We start from the raw sequence: 26,576 nt of genomic DNA, 5'->3' as shown, positions 1-26,576 counted from the left end.
AATTTATGTACAATATCAATTAATTGAACAATGATAGGGACTTTATCATTTACCTCTATAGATAGAACGTCTATAATCATTTCTTTGATGTCTTCCAAGACTTTTCTCCTATCTCTTTCAACTCTTACCATTTTTTTTTTCTCTTTTCTTCAATAGTTCTCCCAAAATATCCATTTCCTCAGTTGATAGGTTTCATTGGTCTCAATTTGGGACTACAATCTTCTCATCAAGATCAATTTCATTGACTATGTTCCCTTTTCCCTTGCTCTTGGCTGCTGAAGAAGGAATAATAACTTTTCCTTTGCCAACCAAGTCCTTCTATTGCTACTTGATCGAGACTATGGGATCTTGCTACTCAATTTGCTTTTTGATAGAGCACTGTGAAGGTAAAATAGACTCCACTTCAAAACTCAATTGAATTATTTTCAAGTCAACTAATTTTTTCTCAAATAGTGCCTTAGGTGGAGTGGAGGGGAGTGATGCCATGACTTCTACTATAATTTTCTAAGCATCAGAATCCTCCATTGTTTGAATCTCTAGAAAAGCTCCTTCTTCCTTGATGTCAAAAATGTTCTTCCATGTTTTTGTTGTGAACTACACAACATCTTCTATATTATTTCATAGAACTTGAAAGGTTTTGAATCTTGGAGTTTGTTTTGTTTCATTATTGGACATGTTCTTCTCTATTTCTTTATCAGAGAGATTAGGCATGAGACTTCTTAGGGTATTTTCTCTAATGCCCTTCTCTATTTTTGATGCATTATCCTAATAGTGTGAAACAACCTTTAGTTGATTTTCAAGAGCATGCCCTTTTATCTCAAAAAGGTCATATTTCCACTTTGCATTTTCACAACTAATGCTTCCTTAATCTATTTATGCTCCTCTTTACTTTTGGAATCATACTTGAAGTATTTAAATCCTATCATCCCTTATACTTTCCCATTGTTTCTCAAAAGTAGGAGGTGCCTTCTTTAAAGATATAATTAGGGTATTGTCTTCATCTTCATCCTCATCCTGAAGCTTTAGCTTCTTCAATGGTTTTCTTGGCTTGGAGTCAGTAATCATAGGAGTAGATCTTGTAGATCTCTTAGGTGGAGGCCTGGATGGAGTCTTCACCTTCTTCTTGGGAGGTTCCTCTACCTCTTCTTCTTCTCCTTCAGTTTCCTCTTCCTCTTCCTCATCTTCTTCCTCTTCTACACTATCACCCTTACATTTAGTGAGATTGAGAGGAGAATCTGATTTGGCAAGTTTCTTTCCAATGATTTCTAGCCTTTTCTTCCCTCTTTTCATAATTTGATGAATTTGAATCTCAAGTGAGATTATTATCTTAGCTTCATCATATGTTCCAAAATAAGTAGCCTTGGGATCCACCGGTTCATTGATGAGTTCCTTAATAATGTATTTTGTATAATCAATATTCACCTCATATGCCAAAGGATTTACCCATGTAATCCTAGGTCTGATTGCATGTATGTAATCCTAATCCTGCTTTGCATCCTTTCTTTGAAATTGTCAAAGTATGCATCCATGATGCTTTAAAAGTTTCACCCATCTCATTTATTAATTTATTTATCTAATATAGAACTGTGGTGTCTTTTTCGTAAACAAATTGAAGAAAAAAAATTTTGAACATAAAAGAACAAACAAAGAGTGAACCGAAATTACATGTGTTATTCTTTGAGGCCTAAATGCTCTCCATGTTCTTGCTCAATTGGGTGCATTGAAGCTCTACAAGGTCAAAAGATAGAGTCTTCTTGACAACCTTGTATGCCAAGTCTATTACTTCACATGACACACTATTTGCACGGCTTGAATTGTAGATTTTATGAGCAATGTTATGGATGCCAAACTTGATTTCCATGTTTGTCACATTGTTCAGCTTCATGCCTCTGCCATCCTATTTAGCTAGGGTTAACTTTGTTAGTTCTTACTAACCTAGGGTTTTGGTTTCCTTAGACTTCTCTATCATTGGATACCCAGTTATCCCGTGAATCATCTTCTTCATGATGGGATAGGTCTATTCTAGCAATAATGAAATATCATGAATTTGACTTAGTATAAGCCTGATTGATTTGACTCACAATTTCCTCGACATGTGGATAATGTGGGTCAAACCCTTAACCTCTAGATTTTTTTTCTCTAGCTTCAACATAACATCATCAAACAATGGACCATATGCTTGATCTAGCTCAAGATTTCCTAATTCTTGAATAGATCAATGATAAAATTACTTGATGTCATGAATGAGGAGTACCTGAGGGATCGACAAGTGAGATCTTTGAGGATCCTTCTCCTTGGAAATTTTTGGATAAAAATGGAATTTTGGAGGAATGCACTTAGAATTTTTTACCAACATTTTTTAGCCCTTCTTGACCTTTGAATTAGAAGATGCTACAATGATGCTCAATTGATGAAAGTCTTGAGGCTACTGACTTTGCCTAAAAAATTCCTTCAACACGTTTGCACCTAATCACTTTGGGAGCTCAAGGAATATTGCACTCTATAGAAAAATCTAAATTTTCTATGAAAATGGAACTATGATTTCATCTTTTTATCAAAATTTTGATTTTAGGTCTTCATTAAATGCTTCGTACCTAGATAGGTAAAAGAAACTTGGTTTGGTATAGCAACTTAGTTTGTTCTGAGTCTTTACTTCTATCCAAGTGCATATGATATGTTGATCTAAACTTTTGAGCTTGGATGTTGGAATTGATGTGGAATATGAGTTTTGTCATAGATCTAGTGGTATCCTTGCCTATTCAAGTGGAGGTAATTAAATCACCCAATCCATTGTCTTGGCTATCAATAGCCTCACAAATTTCACTTGAATGCTCTGGAGATCTTCATACACATTGTTGCTTCATTTGATTCCTGATATTATCAACCTTTAATTTATTTTCATCTTCAATTTTACCACTACTCATGTAGTTCTTTACTAGATGACCAAGTTCTTTGCATACATAGCATCTTTTGGTAGGATTTCTCTTTTTGAGGTGAGTCTTCATGCAATTAGGTGCTATATGTCCAATTTTGTTACAATTGTAATATTTTCCATTAAATTTGGAATTTCTATTACTCCAAAATTTGCTTAAAGTATGCCATGTTTTTCCAAAATGATTTCATGTAGGCCTTTTATTGTTTTGATCTACTTGTTGTGATGACTCTCCTTGTTCAATGTAGCCCAATCCTTCTTTCCCCTTACATCTCTTCTGAGATATTTTAGCTAACTGATCCATGCTTTCTTGTGATCTCATCATTATTTTGTTGGTTTCTCTTTCTAAGATCATTCTGGAGTCCTTCATTTTCTATCCTTAAATTGATGACTTCTTGATTTGCATCTTCAACTAATTAGCCATATTTGCTTGATGTGTGAGAGCTGGTGGATTTCATTTTCCTTTTTTTCTATCCTAGTGTTGAGTAGTCTTCTATCTTCTTGTACCATATTTTTGTCATTTTCAGCTTAGTTCTTTTGTTCCATAACTTCACATATCCTGATTGAATGAACCTCCTATTCTCTTTTCAAAATTTTGACCTCTTCTTGAAGAATAAGATTCCTTCCAAGTAGATCTTCTATAGCTACATCTGCTTCATGTGAACTTCTATCTTTGCAAATATCTTCAATTCTTTCTTCTATGTAGAGATCGTCATTCATCTTTTCTGCTAATTTTCTTTTTCTTTTTAGGGATTAAGACTAGAGTTGCTCCTTCAATTTCATCATTTGTTACATGGCCACATGTAGATCCAACTTTTCATTCTCAATGTCTTTCTCTAACTTGTATACTTCCATTATCTCTGATGTTTTCTCTCAAGCTAGTAGACTTTCTAATATGAGAACCTTCTTCTGATACCAATAGTTGGAAATGTAATGCAAGCTAGGTATTTGAGAGGGTGGGGTGTGAATTAGGAACCAATTAGACTTCTTCAACTAAACCACTTTATTAAGTTGTCTAATCTACTTGTATGCATAAAACATAAAAAAATAAAGTAACAACACCATAACACAATATTGGTAACCCAAAAACTCTCCAAGTAGAAGGTAAAACTGTGGTGGGGATGACATCCACAATGCTTCACTACTATAGTAATAAAGTTGGCATGTTAAGGCTTATAAGTGATCACTTGTGATGATCTTAGTTATAGCAATAAGGACTGATAGGTCCACGTTGTGAAATGATTTATACAATACAATTAAAGATGTACTCGATTAGGAGTTTCTAAAAAGGACAATTAGGTCCACCCAGTTAAAGGATTTGTGACTAATGCATATGTTAGGATGAATTTGTGGATTGATCTATGATGTGCATCTATGATTACTGATAAAGATCCTTTGAAGTAAATTGACCACTTGACTGTGATAGATGAGTCTCTCCCTTTCCTTGGAATGCTTGTAGCCTTCAATTGATATGCTCTTCCATATTTGTTTAATACTTGAATGATAACAAAAATGAATTTTAGATTATTTAGATAATAAAAATACCTTATATTTATATGCATCCAAATAATTCCATCATAGGTCAACTACAACATAAATAATTCCAAAAATAATTACTAAGTCAGCTCAATGTTGTAACTCACATCCAATGGCTTACTTGGGTGATGTTGAAGATGCTCAGGAAACACTATCACCTTGACTAACTCTAACACTTGAATAATATAGGATGCTTGCTTCATTTTGATCACTGGGTAGATACTTCTAACTTAGTTCACACTATTTTGCTAGTTTGATTATCGTCATGGAACAAAATTATTCTATTGACTTGGTTCATACTGGAACTTGGTAGACACTGTCAACTTAGTGTGAACTATCAACTCGGTAGATAGAATGACTCGGTTGACATTTCTTACTTCTTGCTTCCTGTATAGTTGACTTTGTTTACATGATTCCTTTGCAAGCTCAGTTAACTGTGTAGACAAAAAACTTAGTTACTATTATCTTTCCATTATGACTAAGTGTTTTGACACTAATTAACAATATAACTTGTAATGAGATTAACAATCTCCTCCTTTGACATTAGTGACAAAAATACTTATCATACATAAGATCTATAAAAAAAATTCTTCAGTCAAACTCCCCCTTTGAGTATGCTTTGTCTTATAGCTTGGTTTTCATTGAAGACTTTGTTTTTAGTTTTTCAAAATTGTTTTAGTTTTTCTACTTTTTACACATCTTTCCCAGCGTATGTATTTTATCATGTCTATACATATCTCTCTTTACCTATATAAATATGTACATTCTACTTTCTCTATATACATTCTATGCTTACAAGTGGCTAAAATTTATGATATGAGAACCTTTCTTTGATACTTATTGTTGGAAATGTAATGCAAGGTAGGTAATTGAGAGGGTGAGGTGTGAATCAAGAACAACTTAGACTTCTTCAACTAAACCACTTTATTAAGTTGTCTAATCTACTTGTATGCATGAAAAATTAAAAAATAGAGTAACAAAACCATAACACAATACTGGTAACCCAAAAATCCTCCAAGTAGAAGGTAAAACTGGGGTGGGGATGACACCTATAATGCTTCACTACTGCAATAGTAAAGTTGGCTTGTTAAAACTTACAAATGATCACTTGTGATGATCTTACTTAGTTAAGAACAATTAGGACTAATAGGTCCACCTTGTGAAAGGATTTATACAATACAATTAAATATGTACTATGTTAGGAGTTTCTCTAAAGGACTATTAGGTCCACCTGATTAAAGGATTTTTGATTGATGCACCTATTAGGATGAATCAGTGGATTAATCTCTAATGTGAAACTATGATTTTTGATGAAGATCCTTTGAAGTGAACTAATCACCTGACTGTGATAGATGAGTCTCTTCCTTTCCTGGAATGCTTTTAGCCTTCAAATAATCTGCTCTTCTATATTCACTTAATGTTTGAATGATAATACAAATGAATTTTAGATTATTTGGATAAAAAAAACCTTATATCCATCCAAATAATTCTATCATAGGTTGGCTATAACATTAATAATTCCAAAAAAAATTACCAAGTCGACTCAGTGTTGTAACTTAGATTCAATGGCTTACTTGGGCAACACTATCACCTTGGCTAACTTTGACACTTGCTTGATATTGGCTGCTTGGTTCATATTGATCACTTAGTAAACACTTTTGACTTGGTTCACTCTATTCTATTGGCTTGTTTATCATCATGGAATAAAATTGCTCCATTGACTTAGTTCACACTAGATCTTGGTAGACACTATGAACTTGGTTGACACTTCAACTTGGTGTGAATTGTCAACTCGGTTGACATAGCAACTCGGTTGACACTTTAGCTAGTTGTGAACTATCAACTCAGTTGACACAACAGCTCGGTTGACACTGCTGACTTCCTATATAGTTAACTTTGTTTACATGGTTCCTTTGTAAGCTTAGTTACTACTATCTTTCCATTATGACTTTAAGTTTTTTGACACTAATTGATAATATATTTGGTAATGAGATTAATAAGGACAAGGTATAAAGGAATTTTTTTGTTGGGTTAAAGTATGAAAATGTGATCGTGTAATTGATGTTCAGATGGTGAGGATGGAAATTTGATAAGAGTGGAGAAGAATATTATGTTGATGTTAGTTTAAGAATTTCAAATGAACTATATTGGAAAAATAGTTGCAGGTTTGGTTAGTTCACTACTTGGATTCATTATTCTAAATATTTGTTTGTATAATAATGCTGAAGCAATTTGGAAAATGAGTTCAATTGTCTTCCTTATGTTCCTAATAGGGTTAGGATATTCTAACCGGGATTCAGAGTCTCCTAAAAGTGACTAAATGTATTGATTGTATTATATTTGACTCCTAACAGGGTCACATCCTTTCATAAGAGAGTTTTATTCTAGTACATCATCTTGTGGGTTCCATCCCCATCGAGGGATTTTTCTTTGATCAAGGGTTTTGTAGTTAACAAACAATGTCATTGTGTATGGGTAAAAGCATAGATCTGCATCACCGTTTGTGATACAAAAACCTATTTTGGTCAAATCTCATTTCTCTATCAAAACTCAATTTTTTTCAAAAACTAAAAATACCCTTTTATACATCTCAGATTCAATATCATCATTATATAAATTTTTGAGTGTTTTGATTAGTTATAATATGTTATAATCTCAAAATATTATAAATCGATATTTAAACATTTCAGAAGATGCTCTCTCAAAAAATGAAAAAAAATAGTAAATCATATCAAAAAAATAAACAAATTATATTTATCACTAGAGGAGAGAATCCTCTTCACGAATATGTAATTTTTTTTCAAGAAGGTATAGATTTGATGGAGAAGTTTTGACAGGAGGAAAAAACTGTTGGATCTTGACAAGGTCGAACTTGAGTACTTATAACAAAGAAAATATACATCAAAAATAATTATTTCTTTTTTTTTTCACTAGCTATACATGTCATCTATAAAATATTTTCAAATTAGAACAAAAAGAGATGATTTGCACATACTTGTTTGACGGGAACTACATTCTATATTTTTTACAGTTAAAAAAGGGACTTCAAAATAAAATAAAATGAATAAATTCTTAGTCAAAAAAATTATAAAAATTATAGGCATAAAATTCATACAATTCTACACATTTCATCAGTTTACATCATCTTCATATTTTAAACGCAAATACCATTTTTTTGTCATTAATGTTGAACTGTCACATTCTGATATCACATTTCTTTATAAAAGGTGACACAGGTTTGTGCTTTTACTCGTATGTTTTATCTCTTGGCATTGTTCACATTATTGGATTTAATTTATAGTTAGTATACAACTAATTCACTCATCCTCCCCCTTAGTTGTATTGGTAGGATTTACTTTCTAACAATTGGTATTAGAAGATCATGTCCTTAATCACAAAGCTTCACAACTTAAGGAAATCTATGAAATCCAAAAATGAGAGTTAAAAGTTTGATGGAGAGAAACATGATAGCTGGAAGGCTATGATGAGAACTCATTTACTTTACATGGGGATATACTATAGGATGATCACAAAGATCAAGAAGAGTGTCAAGGAATTAAAATTATTATTCTACTAAAGAAAATGAAGAATTTATGTACAACATGTATGCTAGAGAAGCACTAAACTCCACACTTCCAAAAATATAATTTTTTGAGGAAAAAGGACTACTATTTTCTTATGATATTTGGACAAGGTTAGAATAATTTTATGAAGGATACAAGCATGCAAAGAAATCTAGGTTACAAAATTATTATATTATGCTTGAAAATGCAAAATGCAAGAATATGAGTGAGTATGGGCATATGTTATAAGAATATCTGAGATTATTTTATGCATCAAAGGCTATGGAGGAACCATTAAAGAAGACAATACATGTTAAAAAATCCTAAGATCATTAACTCATGCGTGTAAAACTAAAATAATAGCTATAGAAAAAGTTATACTAATTATGCTAGATTTCAATAGAGAAACTTTGATTGGAAAATTGCAAGAATTTGAATCTAGATTGAAGAAAAATTTACCTAGATCTAAGATTGATTTTAGAGCTAGTGTGCAAAAGGATAAAAGAGTACTAACCAAAATTTCAAGCACTAGTGGTGATTATGCTAGAGAATTGGAAGATATAAGTGAAGAAGTAAAGAAGATTGATGAAGCTCTTTCATTAATTGGAAGGAGAGAACCTAAAGATTAGAAATGTTTCTCATCTTGGTTTACAAATAATTTGGTCATTTTTCATATCAATTTTGTAAGAAGGAAAATAAGATAAAACCTAGAAAGCCTTATAAGTCAATAATTCCAAAGGATTGTTTTTATGCTAGCAATGATGATTTTTATTTCAAAGAGATAAGTTTCTTAGACAATTATGATGAATATGAAATATGTTTTTTCTATTGAGGAATGAAATGAAAAATTTTGACTAGATCATAGATAGTGGATGATCACATTATATGAAGGGCAATAAAGAAAATTTTGTTGAACTTAAAATCTATGATGGAGGAGTAGTTAGAGTTTGTAATAATGTTCCATGTCATATTAAGGGAAAAGGATCTATCACACTTGATGGTAAAACTAACACCGAGGATGTCTATTTTTTTGATGCATTAAAACATATCTTATTGAGTGTTGGGGAACTAGTTGACAAGGGATATCACCTAAAATTTACTAAGAAAACATGCACGATATATCCTACTAAAGTAGAATGATACTCTAGTCTAGTATGACATAGGACATCAAACCGATATGATACTCTATAGAAGGTAGTACAATAGAGTGTTAAGAATTAGTATGATAGACCAAAATGGTAAATTATTGTACTACATTAGAATGAAGTGTCATACTGACATAAAAAAAGTATCATACAATATCTTTGATGCAAAACAAAAGTCAAAACCTGCATGTATAAAATCTAAAAAGAAAAGAAAAATGGAGCTAAACCACAAGGTTCAACTGCATGGTGGGCACAAAAAATGTATGTTCAAAAGGTAAACATATTTCTATAGACCATTATTCTAAAGAATACCCATGATGAAGAGCATCTCAAGAGGTGGCATGTAGCTTCCTATCTATGATATGGAAGGATTCAATAGTAATACGATGACTCTCAAATGAAACTATTTAAGAAACCCTTGCAAGGTTCACCATATAATGAAAGATTCAAAGGAATAGAGGAAAGAGTGCCAATACCCAAGAATCAAGTATGCAATGCAATATAAGATAAGATAAATGAGATGCAAGATCTAAGCTAACAAAGAGTTACAAAACCCCTAATTTTACTAGGTGAGTTAAGATAGTTCATAAAAGGAAATCTAAGCTAAGAATGAAACTAAGTGATGATGCAAATAAACAAAGTGAGTGCAATTGTGCTCAAGAGTGAGTAAGAAAAATGACAACATAACAATAGAGTGCACACATAAAGTATGAGAGAGAAAGGAGAGAGCCTCCTTTTGAAGGGAAATGGATGATAGGGAATAAGAGGAAAAATCTACAATGGAGGATTTGTTAATTATTGACATAGGGAGAGTGATGGAAACTAGGGCCAAAGGCATAGCTAGCTATCAAAGTCACTTGCAAGAGTGAACACAATAGAAATAAAACACAAAGAGCAACAACGAAAGGAGATAGAAGAGAAAAAAACTTTATTGATTCATCAAATAATCAACATACATACCCAACTTTAAGGCCTTCTGGGTTATGGCCAACATTACAATTCAAAATTCAATGATGATCTTTGCATTCTAACTCCTACTGACTCTACCTTATCGAACTACCTTCCTCATTCCTAAATACTCTATCCAAGACCCCCTTAAATACTTGCATGACCAAAAGTCAGCCTATTACAAACTACCAACTAAATAAACCCTTACATTAAATGCATAACCAAGCCACAAGTTGACTCACAACAAATATTAAATACAAAACACAAAATTAATGTGCAAGGTTGACCCAAATTGTAACAAGACATAGGAATCTCAATCAAAGAAGGACCATAACAAAATATAGTCACTTAGAAATACTTGACACATACATGATCTTGACACCAACAAGCACCAAAACTAACACAAACTCAACAACCACAAAGAACTCAACATCAACCACGAACTCAACAACAACTACAAACTCAACACATATAGAAAACTTGACAATAATAAAGAACTCAACAATAGTAGAGAACTCAAAAACAATAGAGAACTTAGCAACAACTAAGAGCTCGATAGTAACAAGGAGCTCAACAATAACTAAGAAATAAGAAACAAGTAGGATAACAATGCAACCCAGGATGCTCCTGTATTAGACAATCGGGGTTGAAAGAAATGATTCTCCTAAATCATGCAAGTGTCATAACTTGAGCTGAATCCAACTCAGATTGAGAAATCCATGCAGCATCTTCAACTAGTCTATTCTTCCACTTCACCAAATACTCATAGTAATCCTTTCCTCTTGTACTTTTACCAAATTTTTGATTCAATACCTATTCAACCTCTTCAATCTTCTTCTTAGGATAGTCCTTTCATACATCAACTTCATCATCTGACTCGTGATACTTATACAAATTAGAAATATTGAATATAGGATATATATCCATGTCATCAGGTAACTCAACTTTATAAGCATTACCACTATCAAATTTCCTCAAGCTCTTACAAGATCTAAACTTCTTCATCTTTATCTTACTGTATGTTCCACTAGGAAATCTACCTTTCTTCAGATGAACCATAACCTCATCACCAACTTCAAAATCATGATGTCTTCTAGACTTATCAACATTCTCCTTATACTTCTAATTACTTTCTTTCAACCTGAACTTCACTTCCTTTTGCAAAGAATCCATAAAATCAAAAAATTCTACTCCTGCAACACTTCTCTTTTTTTCACTAGCAGCATCCCTCAATTTAGATATTCCTCTAGGCTGCATTTCAATAACAATCTCAAAAGGTGTTTTTCCTATACTTCTATTCATAGAATTATTGTATGAAAACTCATCTTGTGTCAATATAAACTCCCAATTATGTGATTTTTCTCCAACCAAACATTTCAAAAAATTACCCAAGCTTCTATTCACAATCTCTATCTATCCATCTATTTGTGGATGGAATGTAGAACTAAAATTCAACTCGGTACCCATCTTCTTCCAGAAAGTCTTCCAAAAGTAACCAAAAAACTTATTGTCTCTGTCAGAAATAATACTTCTTGGTAATCCATACAATCTAACAATCTCTTTGAAGAAAATATTAGCAATATGCTCAGCATTTGATATCTTCTTACATGTTATGAAATAAGCCATCTTAGAAAATCTATCCACAACAAAAAATATAGAATCATACTTCTTTTCTATTTTAGGTAATCCAAGAACAAAATCCATACTGATGTCACTCCAAAGTTTCTTAGGAATAAAAATAGGTGTATGCAAACTAGTATTCTAACGTACTCCTTTTGCAACTTAACAAACTCCACAACTCTTTACAAATTTTTGAACATCCTTATACATCTATGGCCAATAATACTTATCCTTTAGCAAAATCAATGTCTTATCAATTCCAAAATGTCTAGCCAATGACCACTATGCTTTTCCTTAATCAAATTAACTCTCATATCACTTCTAGGCATACACAACTTAATTCCTTTGAACAACATACCTTCTTGAATGAAATACGAATCATACTTATGTGATCTAATAGATTTGGTCCTTTGCACTCTCTACATGCCTTAGAAAAATTAGGGTTGGTATCATACCACTCCATTTCTTCTACAACAATATCTTTATACTCATTCAACAAATTTTCAATTTCTGCTAGTACTCATCTTCTACCAGTTTCTATTGCTTGACCATCACTAGCTATTACTTGGTCACCACTACTTTTTGTTACTTGGCCACTAATAGTACAACTTAGATTCTTATTAATTATAGAAAAACTGACTTGATTCTTCTTCATTTATTTTTCAAATTGCTTTCAATTAACCATGTAAATTATTACAATAGTATAACTAACCTCATCTGTACTTTCAATCAAAGGCAATAATATTTTCTTTCTCTTATTCACCCAAAGAGTATATTGATCCAATATTCCATCGTGTATAGCATATCTATCATATTGCCAAGGTCTACCCAAAAAAATATGACAACAATCCATAGGCATAATATCACATAGAACTTCATCAAAATAATCTCCAATCTTGAACTTCACAATACATTGTTCACTTACCAATATCTTATGCTCATCTTTGATCCAGGAAACATGATAAGGTTTAGGATATTTCAGCCTCTACAATTGCAACCCTATAACTAGCTCCTCAGATGTTAAATTTATTGAACTTCTACTGTCAATGATCACCTTGCAACATTTTCTGGCCATTTAAAATCTAGTCTTGAAAAGATTTCTCCTCAGGACAAGCTCCTCATCTTCTCACCATCAAATTTTCTCCACCCTAAGGTTAAATTGGTGAACCCTCAATGTCTCCTTGAACCACAACATTTATGTTACCTTGCCCATTTTTAGAGGATCTACACTCAAAGGATCTATGCCCTTCTTTACCACATCTGAAACACTTACGATGGAAAATACCTCTAGAATAAGACTTACCTCTTCCTTGGTAAGAACCAATACCTTGGTAATAATCACCACCTTTCCACTTGGTCTTGCCTTTTTCATCATTCTTACATTCAAATTTTCCCTTATCTTTTATTGAATTGTCAGATCTACCAACTTGTCCATAAGATCTACCTCTACCTCTCTAGAATCTACCACCTCTTCCTCTTTGTATTTGTTCATGCTTCTTTGTCAAGATCTCCTCATCTTTCAAGGCATATTGATATTTTTCCTTCACACTTTCCAATTTCAAAAAGCTTGTCTCATCTTGAATCCTAGATCTTAATCTATTTATATACCTTGCATTTTTCTCCACATCCTCATCGACATGTCCAAATTTGATTTCGAATCTATAGAATTCCTTAGTATACACCTTTACAATCATGTCTGTTTGTCTCAAATTTTGCATCTTTCTCAACAAGATAACTTGTTAATCAACAAGAAGGAACTTTTTCTTCACCTTGCTTTCCATTTTCACCCAAGTCCTAATCTTCTCGTTTCCTCTCCTTTTTCTATAAGTTTGTAAATGCTCCCACCACAGTGAGGCATGACCCTTCAACCTAGTAATTACAATTTTCACCTTCCTATTATTAGGAGTGTTTACATACTCAATGAACTTCTCCATATTAGAGATCCAATCCAACACAACATTGGTATCCAATTTCCCATCATAAGGAACAACTTCTACAATAGGCTTTGAATTTTTCCTAGACAATAATCTCAACAATCACGCCTCATCTTGATCTTCTTTAGGTTTTGGATTAGGGTTTGGGGTTTTTTCTTCATCATCACTCACATCATCAAGATGCACTCCTCTCCTCTAGGCTGTCTCTACAATTCATCTAATCAGGTTGCAATTTATCTCAATGTATCCAATATGACATTATCAACATTTCCTCTACCTCAAACCATATTTACAATTAGGTTCCTACAAGATCATAACCCTTTGAAAGTTGTAGGTCAAATCCTCAGATCTTCTATCCCACAAACAAATCAACTCAGAGTTCTACATGATCCAATCTTCACAAGGATGAACCTCAATCTTTGATACCACCTAATGTAGGGAGAATGATGAAAACTAGGGCCAAAGGCATACCTAGCTACCAAAGTTACCAGCAAGAGTGAACACAATGAAAATATAACACAAAAAACAACAACCAAAGGAGATAGAAGAGAAAAACACTTTATTGATACATCAAATCATCAACATACATGCCTAGCTATAAGGCCTTCTAGGTTACGACCAACATTATAATTCAGAGTTCAAAGATCATCTTCACATTCCAACTTATACTTGTTAGGAGTAACCTCAAATAGAAATAACAGTTACATGCAAATATGACCAATACCAAAAAATAGTAAATCACATAAGAGAGAACACAAGACACCAAGATTTAACATAGTTCACCCAATCCCTAGGCTACATCCACCAACAACAAGTCTAATATTATTATTATCCAGTGATTACAACCTGATTACAATCCATAATCCCTTACAACTCAATATTGTTGCAAGAAGCTACAATATCACTGTCACATTATGAAATCCTTAACTCTAAGCCTTTTTATACAAGCTTTTACTACTTACAAAATTGGGGCTAAAATAATAGAAAAATAATAGCCAATGCCTTTTACAATATAAGAAACCCCCACGGGGGCATTGCCCCTCAACCCCACCCTGTACTGTGAAAGGGAACGCACCTGGGGCACTACCCCAAGACCCCGCAGGGGCACTGCCCCTTGACCCTATCTTGGGGGTTCTACCCCCAAACCCCCATAGAAATAATCTAGGGAGAAAATTGTGTCAAATAAATCTCTAAGTCTGATTAGGCTTCACATCACAACACTACTAACTCTTCCTTATCAAACTACCTTCCTTGATCCTAAAGACTCTACCCAAGACCCCCTTAAATAATTGCATGACACAAGTCATATTGCTACAAATTATTGACTAAAAAAACCCTTACATTAAATGCATAACCAAGCCACAAGTTGGCTCTCAAAAAATATTAAATACAAATCATGAAATTAACATGCAAGGTTGGCCCAAACTAGAACCAGACACAAACAACTCAGTCAAAGAAGGACCAAAACAAAATACTATCACTCGACAATGCTTCACCCATGCACAAGCTCAACACCAACAAGAAATTGACACCAACATGAACTCCACAACCATAGAGAAATCAACATCAACCCCAAACAAAGCAACAACTATGAACTTGGCACATACAGAGAACTCGACAACAACAGAGAACTCAACAACAACTAAGAGATTGACAACAAAACTAAGCTTGACAATAACTAAGAAATAAGAAACAAGTAGGATAGAAATGCAACTCATGATGCTTCTACATTGGAAAGGTTAAGTACTGAGAGGGGGACTTAATCAATAGCTAAGAATTTTTTTCTTTTCTCAATGTTTTAATTGATAGTCAATTCCAACATTAATTTGATAATTCACATATATAACTGACAACATGATCATTAACCATTAAAAATTCATATGCATAAAAATAAATGACAATACAAGAGAGAAATAAACACACACAAAACACATAGATTTGGTACTATAGAAAACCATTGGTCAAATGGAAAAAACTATGGTGGGGATGGAACTCATAACTTTTTCATTGTAGTCAAATAGATTTTCTGACTAGGCATACAATAATGTTTCCTTATGAGAAAGTCACCCTGTAAGGAGTGATTGATATAATGTTAATTTTATCATTATCTTGTTAAAATACTCGGCTAAGAGATTTAATCATGCTTGTCTAGGTATTCACCTTGTTAAAGGATTTGATAAAAGTTGACACACAAACTTAACTATCTTGTGAAAGACTTCACAAATCTTGTATAAAAATAATTATTTTTAAAAGAGAACTTGACCTATTAAATGCTTTTCCTTAAGCTTATTAGATCCACTTGTTCCTCTATCCTTTTACTATGATGTTGTGTTTCACTGATCTACTATTTTGTAGTCCTTCCTTATCTCTCTCTCTCTTTTGCACTATATCTAAGTCCCTTTTATTATCTCTTGCCTGCTTACCCTAAACATAATCCTCAGCATATATCTTAGGGTTAATCCAATTTCAATACTTCTCTCAAAAGCCTCAAATAATATCACTCATATACTTACCAAATAATCCTCTCAAATAATACCATATATGTTCTAATAGTAACCCTTCTATGTTGATTGTAACTTTTCCTTAGGGATACCGATAATAAGTACACTTATCTAGATAAATAAATTTACCTTAGACATTTTGTCATCAATGACAAAAAAACAATTTCCATGCAACTCCATGTTAATGCCAACAAACTCCAAAAATCTCCCCCTTTGGCATTGATGACAAAAAATAGAACTTATAAACTATACTCCCCCATTCATGTTACTCATTATAGTTTTATAAACCAATATCCTCTATTCTGTATTGTACCCTTGTTTCCTATGGATTTATCCTATTCTAATATCTTCACCATTCATCATCTTCATATCCCCCTTTTTGTTTATATCAGTCAATGTTAGTAAACATGACCAAATAGAATAAAAGAGTGTAGTGAAAATTTCATAATTATCTACAATTTGGTTACAATAGTTTCATATTTGGAATTATCAAGATGCAATAACATTTCCCAAGTTTTCTTTAAAGCTTGAAGAGTAAGAATGTGCTTGTGAAACTCTACAATTGTATTGTCCATTCCACTCATTGTACTATCTTCTAGTACATTTATACTATTTCATGCTCCCAATAGACTTTTCTTCATTACATCAATATGTAAGCTTAGAATTCCTTCAATCCCCAAAACTCCTGCAATCACTTTTTCTCATTCTATTATAATATCTCTTTCTTTTGCAACTAACTCCTTGAGTTATAATGAATGTTGTGAAATAGTCACCAATGAGTGTAGTCTTTCGATATGACTCAGTCTCTTATTTTCAACTCCAATAAGATGACTATCTAACTCTACAATAAATTTTTCATGAGTACACAAAGTAGTATATTTCCTAAATATTATGTTTACAATCTCCTATACTACAAAAATATCTTTCTGCAATTTCCCTTTTAAATTTGTAAGCTTGGTAAACAATTTTTTTTTTTTTCTCTTCTAGTTTTCTCATAGCTTCCTTTGCTAGCCATTGTTCTAGATTAGTTCCTGTAGCCTCCATAATATTTAGATAAACTTTCAATTGTCTTTGGACTATTTTCTCTTTATCCACATTAACATATAACATAAGTCTTGTAAACATTGACAAAGTCTTGTTCCTTAAGGTTGATTATAATTTTTTGAGTCCAATCATGGCCATATGTAATTAATAAAATGATCTAGAGACTAAAAACCCTAAAGATCCTAATAAGGACCTTAGGCCAAATGGAATGTAAGGGAAGACAATAGTGCCTAAAGGGGTAAAGTTAGGTTATAATCAGGTTAGAATGATCTTATATAGGAAAATTTGACCCTAGGATGAAAATATAAAGTTATTTGAATAAGTATGACTTAAATTAAGAAAATCAATGAAAGTTAGAAATTTGAATTTTCAAATCTAATGATTAGTTGTAGCTTGGAGGGAAATAGGATTTAGGCCCTCAAACACATTTTTTTAAAATTCCAAAAAACTTGGATCAGTTAATGAACTTGATACCCACCCTATATAGCCTTGTCAAAGCAATGGGTCATGAAGGATTTCATAAAGGATAAACAAATGTACATATTGGTTCAAAAAAAGGCAATAAAAGTTCATTACTTTGTAGATTTCTAGTTATTTGTTGATTCAATTCACATTTCTTGGTATGTTTTTTAGAATGATTTAGAATAATAAAGAGGAGGGTGGGATCAGTTATCCATAGGTCCAGATGTACCAATAAACTTTTAATGACTTTAAATACTTTAGATCTAAATATTCAGTAGCTTAGCCTCTATAGCAGATAATCAATAACATAAACTTGTAGTCCATTATCCTTATAATAAAAAACTTACAAAATGTAGAACATTAATGGCTAAACATTTCAAATGACATCCACACAAGTATGACACTAGGATTATATGTGGAAACCCAATTTGGGAAAAACCACCAATAAGATGTCATCAATTTTTCACTCTTATGAAGTGAGCTCTGTTAGGAGCCAACCTTATTAAAGGTTACAAAACACACTATTAAATATGACCTTGTTAAAGGATTTAATAACCCTATTAAAAGTGGCCTTGTTAGAGGAATTTAGAACATTCCATTAGAATTTCATGTTGAGTAAAGGATTTATATATGACTATTAGGTCAACCTTGATTAAAGGATTTCAAAACTGACACAATTGTTAGAAAGTAACAATAGGTTTATCTGAAAAATAAAACTCACTTTTACAAATATAGATCACAAATCAATTCATATGTTGATCCACTAATTGACCTTCATTGTCATCTTTGTCTCTAATATACATGGTAACCCCTCAAGAAATCATACTTCACCTCTTCAAAACTCTTCTCAGCCTCCTGGTCAAGTTTGCCAATTAATAATATCAACACCTACTCCAACCTTGTTAGGTTATCCCTTATAGCTCCTTATATAGGTAATTCTGATCTATTTCCACTTAAACATCATTGTAGATATTAGTGTTACAATCAAGTTCGACACACATAATGAATCTATCTACCTTCTTAGTCATCTTCTTCTTTTCTAGAAAATTCTCTTGGAATCCATGCCTTTGATTGATCACCTACCCTTTCCTTGCATTAAATAATCCAACTCATCCATCCTTATCTTCAACACACTTTATATATCCTAATAAATCAACCGTGTTATCTGGAAATCATAATTTCCTCATAATCTATCAAATGTTGTCCCTCAACCAACATTGTATTCTGACACTCAGTCATTGCTAAATTACTTGGTTGCTACTAGATGTTCTATCCAACATATTTTATGATACTTAGTCAATACTATATTTTTCTCATCTTGTATTGTTGCTTAGTCAACACTAACATTACTCATCTTAAACTTTAAGTTCCTTAACCTTCTCTTTTTTGTAGTCAAGCCTATAAATTTGATAATTCTTTGATCACTTCTTGTAGGCTTTAGTACAACTATCTTCTTCACTTATATTATGATTAAACAATCACATTTTTCAAAGTCCAACTGATCAAGTGCCCATTGTAGTCTCTCATAACTCAACCTTTCCTCTAGGTCCTTTTGTTATGTCTCTTCTTTCAAATCATCTTCATTGATCAAATTGATATGGCACTATACTCAAATAGAAAAATGTCTTACCACTAAGGTTTGACATTAATGACAACAAAATAATTGTTTCAATTGTAGCTTGCAATAATCTTCCTCTTTGGCATTGATAAAAATAGCTATAATTACTATGAAATCCAAAACATGTAATTCTTAGAGCATCTCCCTTTGTGTTTACTATTAGACCTTCATTAATATCCTTAGTTTCATTTTGATTCTCACCTTTGTGTCCAATAATCTATCTCTTTAGTTTGATTATGATTCCCATCCGTGCATCTCTAATATGCAATCACATACTCCCTCTATCATATCAAACCATGAAATCAATTATCTTCCTCTTGTATTTTTGGCACCACCATTCTCCAATTTGGCATTCTCCCTCTTTACAACATATTTTACTATTTTCTTGTCCCTCCGGATATGGCAACTGTAGTAACTTAATCTCTCCCTTTCTCTTACCTACATTCTCTCTCTTTCATCATAAATGGATCTCTCCCTCTTTGAAAATAATGCCAAAAACACTTCATCTTTCTCATGCATCTTCACCATGTAGATATCTTCATGTTAGTACTTCTAAATTTATTTCATCATCTATCATCTTGTCTTATGATTGATACAACATTTTTTTCTTCTCTCTCTCCACTACTTTAGGCAACTCCTAAAGTATGACTTTCTGCATCAACTTGTAAGATACTATGATCAACACATTTGATGCAAATCTCCATCTTAGCTTAGGTATGCTTTAGCTAGGGGAATCACCCCTAATTTACCTCTTAGATACCCATGTTCATCCTTAGGTAAAGCCTTGGTGAAAATATTAGCTATTTTCTCCTTAGTGTTCACATATTCCAATTTCACTTCTTTATTTTGAACCAACTCTCTCAAGTAATGACACTTGATAAAAATATGCTTGGTTTTTTTTGTGCATCACATGTTTCTTTGATATATTTATAACTCTTTTTTTCACAATAGATAAAAACAAGATCAATGATCTTTTCCTTCATTCCTTTCAACATTTCCTTGATCCACATAATGTTTGAACAATTTACTACAACCACTACATATTCAACTTCTGTTGTTGATTGTGAAATGTAGTTTTATTTCTTACTTGTCCAAGAAACTAGTATTTTACCTAAAAAGAAAGCTCTAATGCTCACACTTTTTCTGTCATCAATATTGCCTTCCCAATCAACATCTTTATATACTTTCGCCTCAAGCTTGTCATTTTTCTTGTACTATGGACCATAGTCCTTTGTTCCTTTCAGATATCTAAATATTCACTTTACTACCTGTTAGTAAATAGATTTTTTCTTCGCATAAATCATAAAACCTGACTCAAAATGCCCAACAAGAAAGACAAAATGTACTAATAGTTGGATGAGTTATCATTGATTGATAACTCTCCTCTAAATTTAGAGGTCTAGCTCCCTCATAAAAGATATACAATGAATAAAAAAAACTAATTATGTCTTTAACCTAAAGACATGAAGGGTTTTCTAACATTCATCCATCAACATAGAATGAATGCAATTATCAGATTCACAAATTGGTAATGAATGAAAAATTAGCAAACAACCATAAGACTATCTATCGAGTCTTTCATATTACATTGAAAATTGAGAGAGAGAGAGAGAGAGAGAGAGAGAGAGAGAGAGAGAGAGAGAGAGAGAGAGAGAGCTATAAATGTCTTTATGTAAAAGCATGAATAGATAACCACAAGACTATGTATACCATATTCTACATAGTAATATAGGACTGCATCTAAAATAGATTTAAAAGAACTCAAAATCCTTCCAAATCATAAATATAAATGTACATGACCTCAAGACCAAACACACTTATGTTTCTCTTTGTTTAAGAAATATGATAAAACAATAACAATATTGTTCTATCCCCCTGTTACAATCAATATGCATAAAATAAAACTGCTTCCCCTATTACAAACTAGAACTATCTTCTCCTTGTAGTAGCAGTTGTAGAACTCCAACCCAGAAAAGAAGAACCCTTCTCTCATTATTTTGTGGACTATTTAACTTCTCCTTCTATTGATTCTTTTTCAGTTTGAATAACTATTTCTTGAAATTGCTCGCATCTCCCAATATTATTCTATCCTCATATGATCTTTAAATAACATTACGTATTCTACTATCCATTATATATTTTGACTTTGGCCAAATTTTGAAGATCACTTCAATGAAGATTTAGAAAACTTGATTTTGGACAACCTATCCAAAATTCAATCAGATTGAATGGTGAAGCTAAAAGTTATGCCCCCTGCATTGTGACTGTTATTTTTTATGCCGATAAAAATCTATGGTTACAAGCTGTATTGAAACTTATAACAATATATACACCAATACCTACACATGAATCACATGTTGGAATTTATTTGCTATAAACCTCATTATCCACCACCCTCTTCTAGCCTTGGATCTTGGACTTTCAAGCTTCAAGTTGAAGTGACCTAAGGGTTCAACTTCAACTTTAGCTTAGGAACTCTCGAGTAATACCAACATGCCTTCATCTTTGTCAACATTGACAACTTCTAGATTGATGCCTATCCTTAACTTGGATATTCTTCCATAAAATTTGATTCATGTTGGAGTGTGACTGTTTAGAGATGATGGAGCATATTACTTGAATGACAACTAAAAGTTCAAGCCATGAATTTGACCATGGAACCAAATCCATACATTTGAATCAGTGGGTTGATTGCAATTTTATTTATTGAATTTGTGTCTTCAAGACTCACAACCAATGAAATTACATTTCTAAATGTCTAAACTTATGGAAACTTGAATGACTAAACCTAAATGTTTTGGGCCTTGATTTTGAAAACTTGAACTTGAAGTTGAACTTAGGAACATTCAAGTTCAAGTTCAAGTTTCACATATTATCGACTGAAATACTATTATCATAAAGGTTGCAATTTTTTTATGACCTCAGACAAAACTTGAACTTGAAGTTGAACTTAGGAAATTTCAACTTCAACTTTTACCTGGACAAAATAATTGACCTTAAGAGCAAAGAATAACATAAGTGTAACAATTGGCTCTGACTAGGGATGTGGACTGTGAGGGACATAAAGAATTTAGTAGTCTTTTGTAAAAGACCAATGCTTATCCATTGGGAAAATAGAGTCACCAAGAAGAGAAAAATAGGAGCTACTTGTAGAGAGGGTGGAAGGAAATAGCACAAAGTCAGCTAACAAAAACACCTACAACTACCAGCAAGCACACAACTTGAACATTATTCAAACTAAAACTATGTACACCCAAAGCATATTTACAAGGTATATACAAAAGTAGGAAAGAAACCTACCAAAAGAAATAAAAGAAAGAAAGAGAATCATGTGAATCCATTTATCGGCTAGGAGAAATAGGAGCCTTTTCGCATCAGCAAACCAGGCCTCAATAGAATAGCTCCACACCATTGCCATCTAGTGACTTCTTTAATGCCAAATCTCAAGTTAAAATAAAACATGAATATGTCGACCCAACACTTCTTCCTAAACAACCATAACTCATCATAGCACTCTTTTTCATCCAAGAAATGATCTTCCACATTCATCAGATCAGATTTAATTTTAGACTGAAAAAAATGAAGAGTAGAAGCCTCATCAAGAAGTGGTGTACAATGTCTAAAAATCTTGTCCTCAAGAGTCACCCTTTGCATATGACTTTTAGTGTCATGATCAGTTTGTAGGCAAAGAGATGCCTTATCTCTATGAAGAATTAGATTACCATCAAACAAATTAACTTGAGAGAGGTCTTCTAGCTAAAGAGACAATAAGAACTTGCCTATGATCTCTTCTTCTTGAGTAAGGAGGTTTCCTCTCCATGTTTCATTTAGGTAATCTATGGGTTTAATATTAGCTTCAACACCTCTTTCTTCAAATAGAGTTTTAGCATGAGAAGGAAGCTTTTCTACATGTACTTTCACTTTGTCATTATTACAAACTTTTCCTACAAAGGATTGAAATGAATTAGTAGACAAACTCATGTAGCCTATTTGTTTTATGTCCATACCTTGATTGTTCAAATAGGTATCTTCTCACCCAAAAAAATTTCATATAATGTCTTTTATCTTCCTTGTAAATGAGAGTATCACCCAATGTCTCAACTAAGTGGTCAACCAGTTGGGAACCAGCTCCAACTTTTCCTCCTTCCATCAAAATTTTAGTATTTTTTGAAATGGAAGAAGTGAATAGATTTTCACCATTTAATGATGAAGCTTGAGGCTAAAATAGAGGGTTCTCTTTTAAAATAGTATTCTCACAAAATCTCATTGGCAAGAATAGTGGATTGAGTTCACTCCAAATGACTCTACTTTCTAGATTTTCAAACTTTTCTTCACTCATTCTTGTTGCTATTGTATTTAGTTGAAATTGGATTGCCTCTACTGGAAGTGCAAGATGATCATCTTCTTGAAAATTGCCCAACTTAGATGTGTGTAGTTCTATCTTTGTGTCAACATTCTTATCATTTAGTTTGGGAAGTATCATGCTGAAACTTATCATTTCCAAATTCAGCTAGTGATAGGCTTTCATGCAGTTGATTATCACCAAGTTCCTTTTCGGTGGAAAGCCCAACAAAGCAAGTCAGCATATCAAATGATTGAGGAAGATGTTGATCATTATTTTCAGCATGTAAACCAGATTTTTCTACCATATCCAAGAAATCATTTTGAGCAAGTATAGCTTCATGATAGTCTTCATAACCATACTCAACATGTAGATGATATGCTCCAACCATATCATAGAGTTTTCTTTCAATCACAAGAGGTACTAGAAAATCTCCTTCTTGGAAAACTATGAAATTTTGACAAGAAGAGGCAAGAGGTGCTGATTTTACTTTCTTTTTGAGAACAAGCTTCTTCTTGGAAGGCTCAACCTTTATATAATGTTGCTATCCACCAAGGTAGTTTTTCATTTGAGGAGTCTGTGTAGATTTTAGGCCACTAAGAATCAAGTCATCATCCTACTTGATTGCCTCCTTTTGAGCATTGACCAAGCTTTGCACTGCAAGATGCCTTAACCCAAAATGAATCTCAACCTCCATTGCAGTAGTAAAGATGCATAATTGATTGATTTCATTAGATTGATGAGCTAGAGGGATTTTACCAACACTCTAATTGAATCTGTAAACAAACTCCCTTACAGATTCATCCTCTATTATTTGAATTTGAAAAAAACTGTCAATAATTGATAGGAATCAATGGTGAGCTGAAAACTCTCAAGGAACTTTTCCCTAAGACCATCCCAAGTGGTGATACATCCTGCTAGTAGATTTTGAAACCATTCTGTGACATTTCCCACAAGACTTTGAACAAATATCCTGATGAATACATTCTCTTCCTGCACATCAAGAACACAACATGCAAAAATGACTTCTTTGATGTGATCATTTGGATCTTGAGTCTTATCTTTGAAAAAATTGGGAAGGTATTCCCATGATCTTTTAGGCAAGGCTAAATACTAGACCAAGGCAAATGGTCCAATCTGAACCTCCCATGGTTGAGTGGTAACCATAGCCATAATACACACTAGAACTCCCAAATCAAAGATTCAGCAAGTCTAAAATACAGAGCTGCCAACCTCCATCCTCTAGGAGGTACCTTAAGATATCTAAGAAAAGAAAGCATTGGAGCTTCACTTTCTTTCCCCAACAGAGTCGCCAAAAACTAATAGTAAATAAATTTTTCCTTCACATAAATCGTACAACCTGACTCAAAATGCCCAATAGGAAAGACAAAATGTACTAATAGTTGGATGAGTTATCATTGATTGATAACTCTCATCTGAATTTAGAGGTACAACTCCCTCATAAAAGATATACAATGAATACAAGAAATTGATTATGTCTTTAACCTAAAGACATGAAGAGTTTTCTGACATTCATCCATCAACATGGAATGAATGTGATTATTAGATTAATAAATTGGTAATGAATGAAAATCAGCAAACAACCACAAGACTATCTATGGAGTCTTTCATATTACATTAAAAATTGAGAGAGAGGGAAAGTTATAAATGTCTTTATGCAAAAGTGTGAATACATAACCACAAGACTATGTATATCACATTCTACTTAGTAATAGATGACTACATCTAAAATAGATTTAAAAGAACTCGGAATCCTTCCAAATCAGAAATATAAATGTACATGACCACATGAACAAACACACTTATGTTTCTCTTTATTTAAGAAACATGATCAAACAATAACAGTATTGTTCTATCCTCCTATTACAATCAATATGCATAAAATAAAATTTCTTTCCCTATTACAAACTAGAACTATCTTTTCCCTATAACAATAGCTATAGAACTCCAACCTAGAAAAGAAGAACCCTTCTCTCATTATTTTGAGGACCATTTCTCTTCTCCTTCTATCGGTTCTTTTTCAGTTTGAATAACTGTTTCTTGAAACTATTCGTATCTCCCAATATTATTCTATCTTCAAACGATCTTTAAATAACATTATGTATTCTACTGTCTATTATAAATTTTGACTTTGGCCAAATTTTGAAGATCCCTTTAGTGAAGATTTAGAAAACTTGATTTTGGACAACATATCCAAAATTCAATCAGATCCAATGGTGGATCTAAAAGTTATTCCCCCCACATTGTGACTTATTTTTTGTGCTGACAAGAATTTGTGGTTATAGGTTGTATTGAAACTTATAACAATATATACACCAATACCTACACATGAATCACATGTTGAAATTTCTTTTCTATAAATCTCATTATCCACCACCCTCTTCTAGCCTTGTATCTTGGACTTTCAGGCTTAAAGTTAAAGTGACCCAAGTGTTCAACTTCAACTTCAGCTTAGGAACTCCTAAGTAATACCAACATGCTTTCATCTTTGTCAACATCAACAACTTCTAGAACAATGCCTATCCTTAACTTGGATATTCTTCCATACAAATTGATTCATGTTGGATTGTGACTATTTAGAGATGATGGAGCATATTACTTGAATGAAAACTAAAACCTCAAGCCTTGAATTTGACCATGGAACCAAATCCATACATTTGAATTGTTGGGTTGATTGCAATTTTATGTATCGAATTTGTGTCTTTAGGACTCACAATCAATGAAATTACATTTCTGAATGTCTAAACTTATGGAAACTTGAAATAATGAACCTGAATGTTTTGGGCCTTGATTTTGCAAACTCAAACTTGAAATTTAACTCAGGAACATTCAAGTTTAAGTTCAATTTTCACATATTATTGACTGAAATACTATTATCATAAAGATTGTGACCTTTTGATGAGCTCAGAC

This window comes from Cupressus sempervirens, chromosome 1 (assembly GCF_028749045.1).
Source record: "Cupressus sempervirens isolate cs-2001-9-10 chromosome 1, ASM2874904v1, whole genome shotgun sequence".
Lineage (NCBI taxonomy): Eukaryota > Viridiplantae > Streptophyta > Pinopsida > Cupressales > Cupressaceae > Cupressus > Cupressus sempervirens.
Note: the sequence above shows the minus strand (reverse complement) of the source record.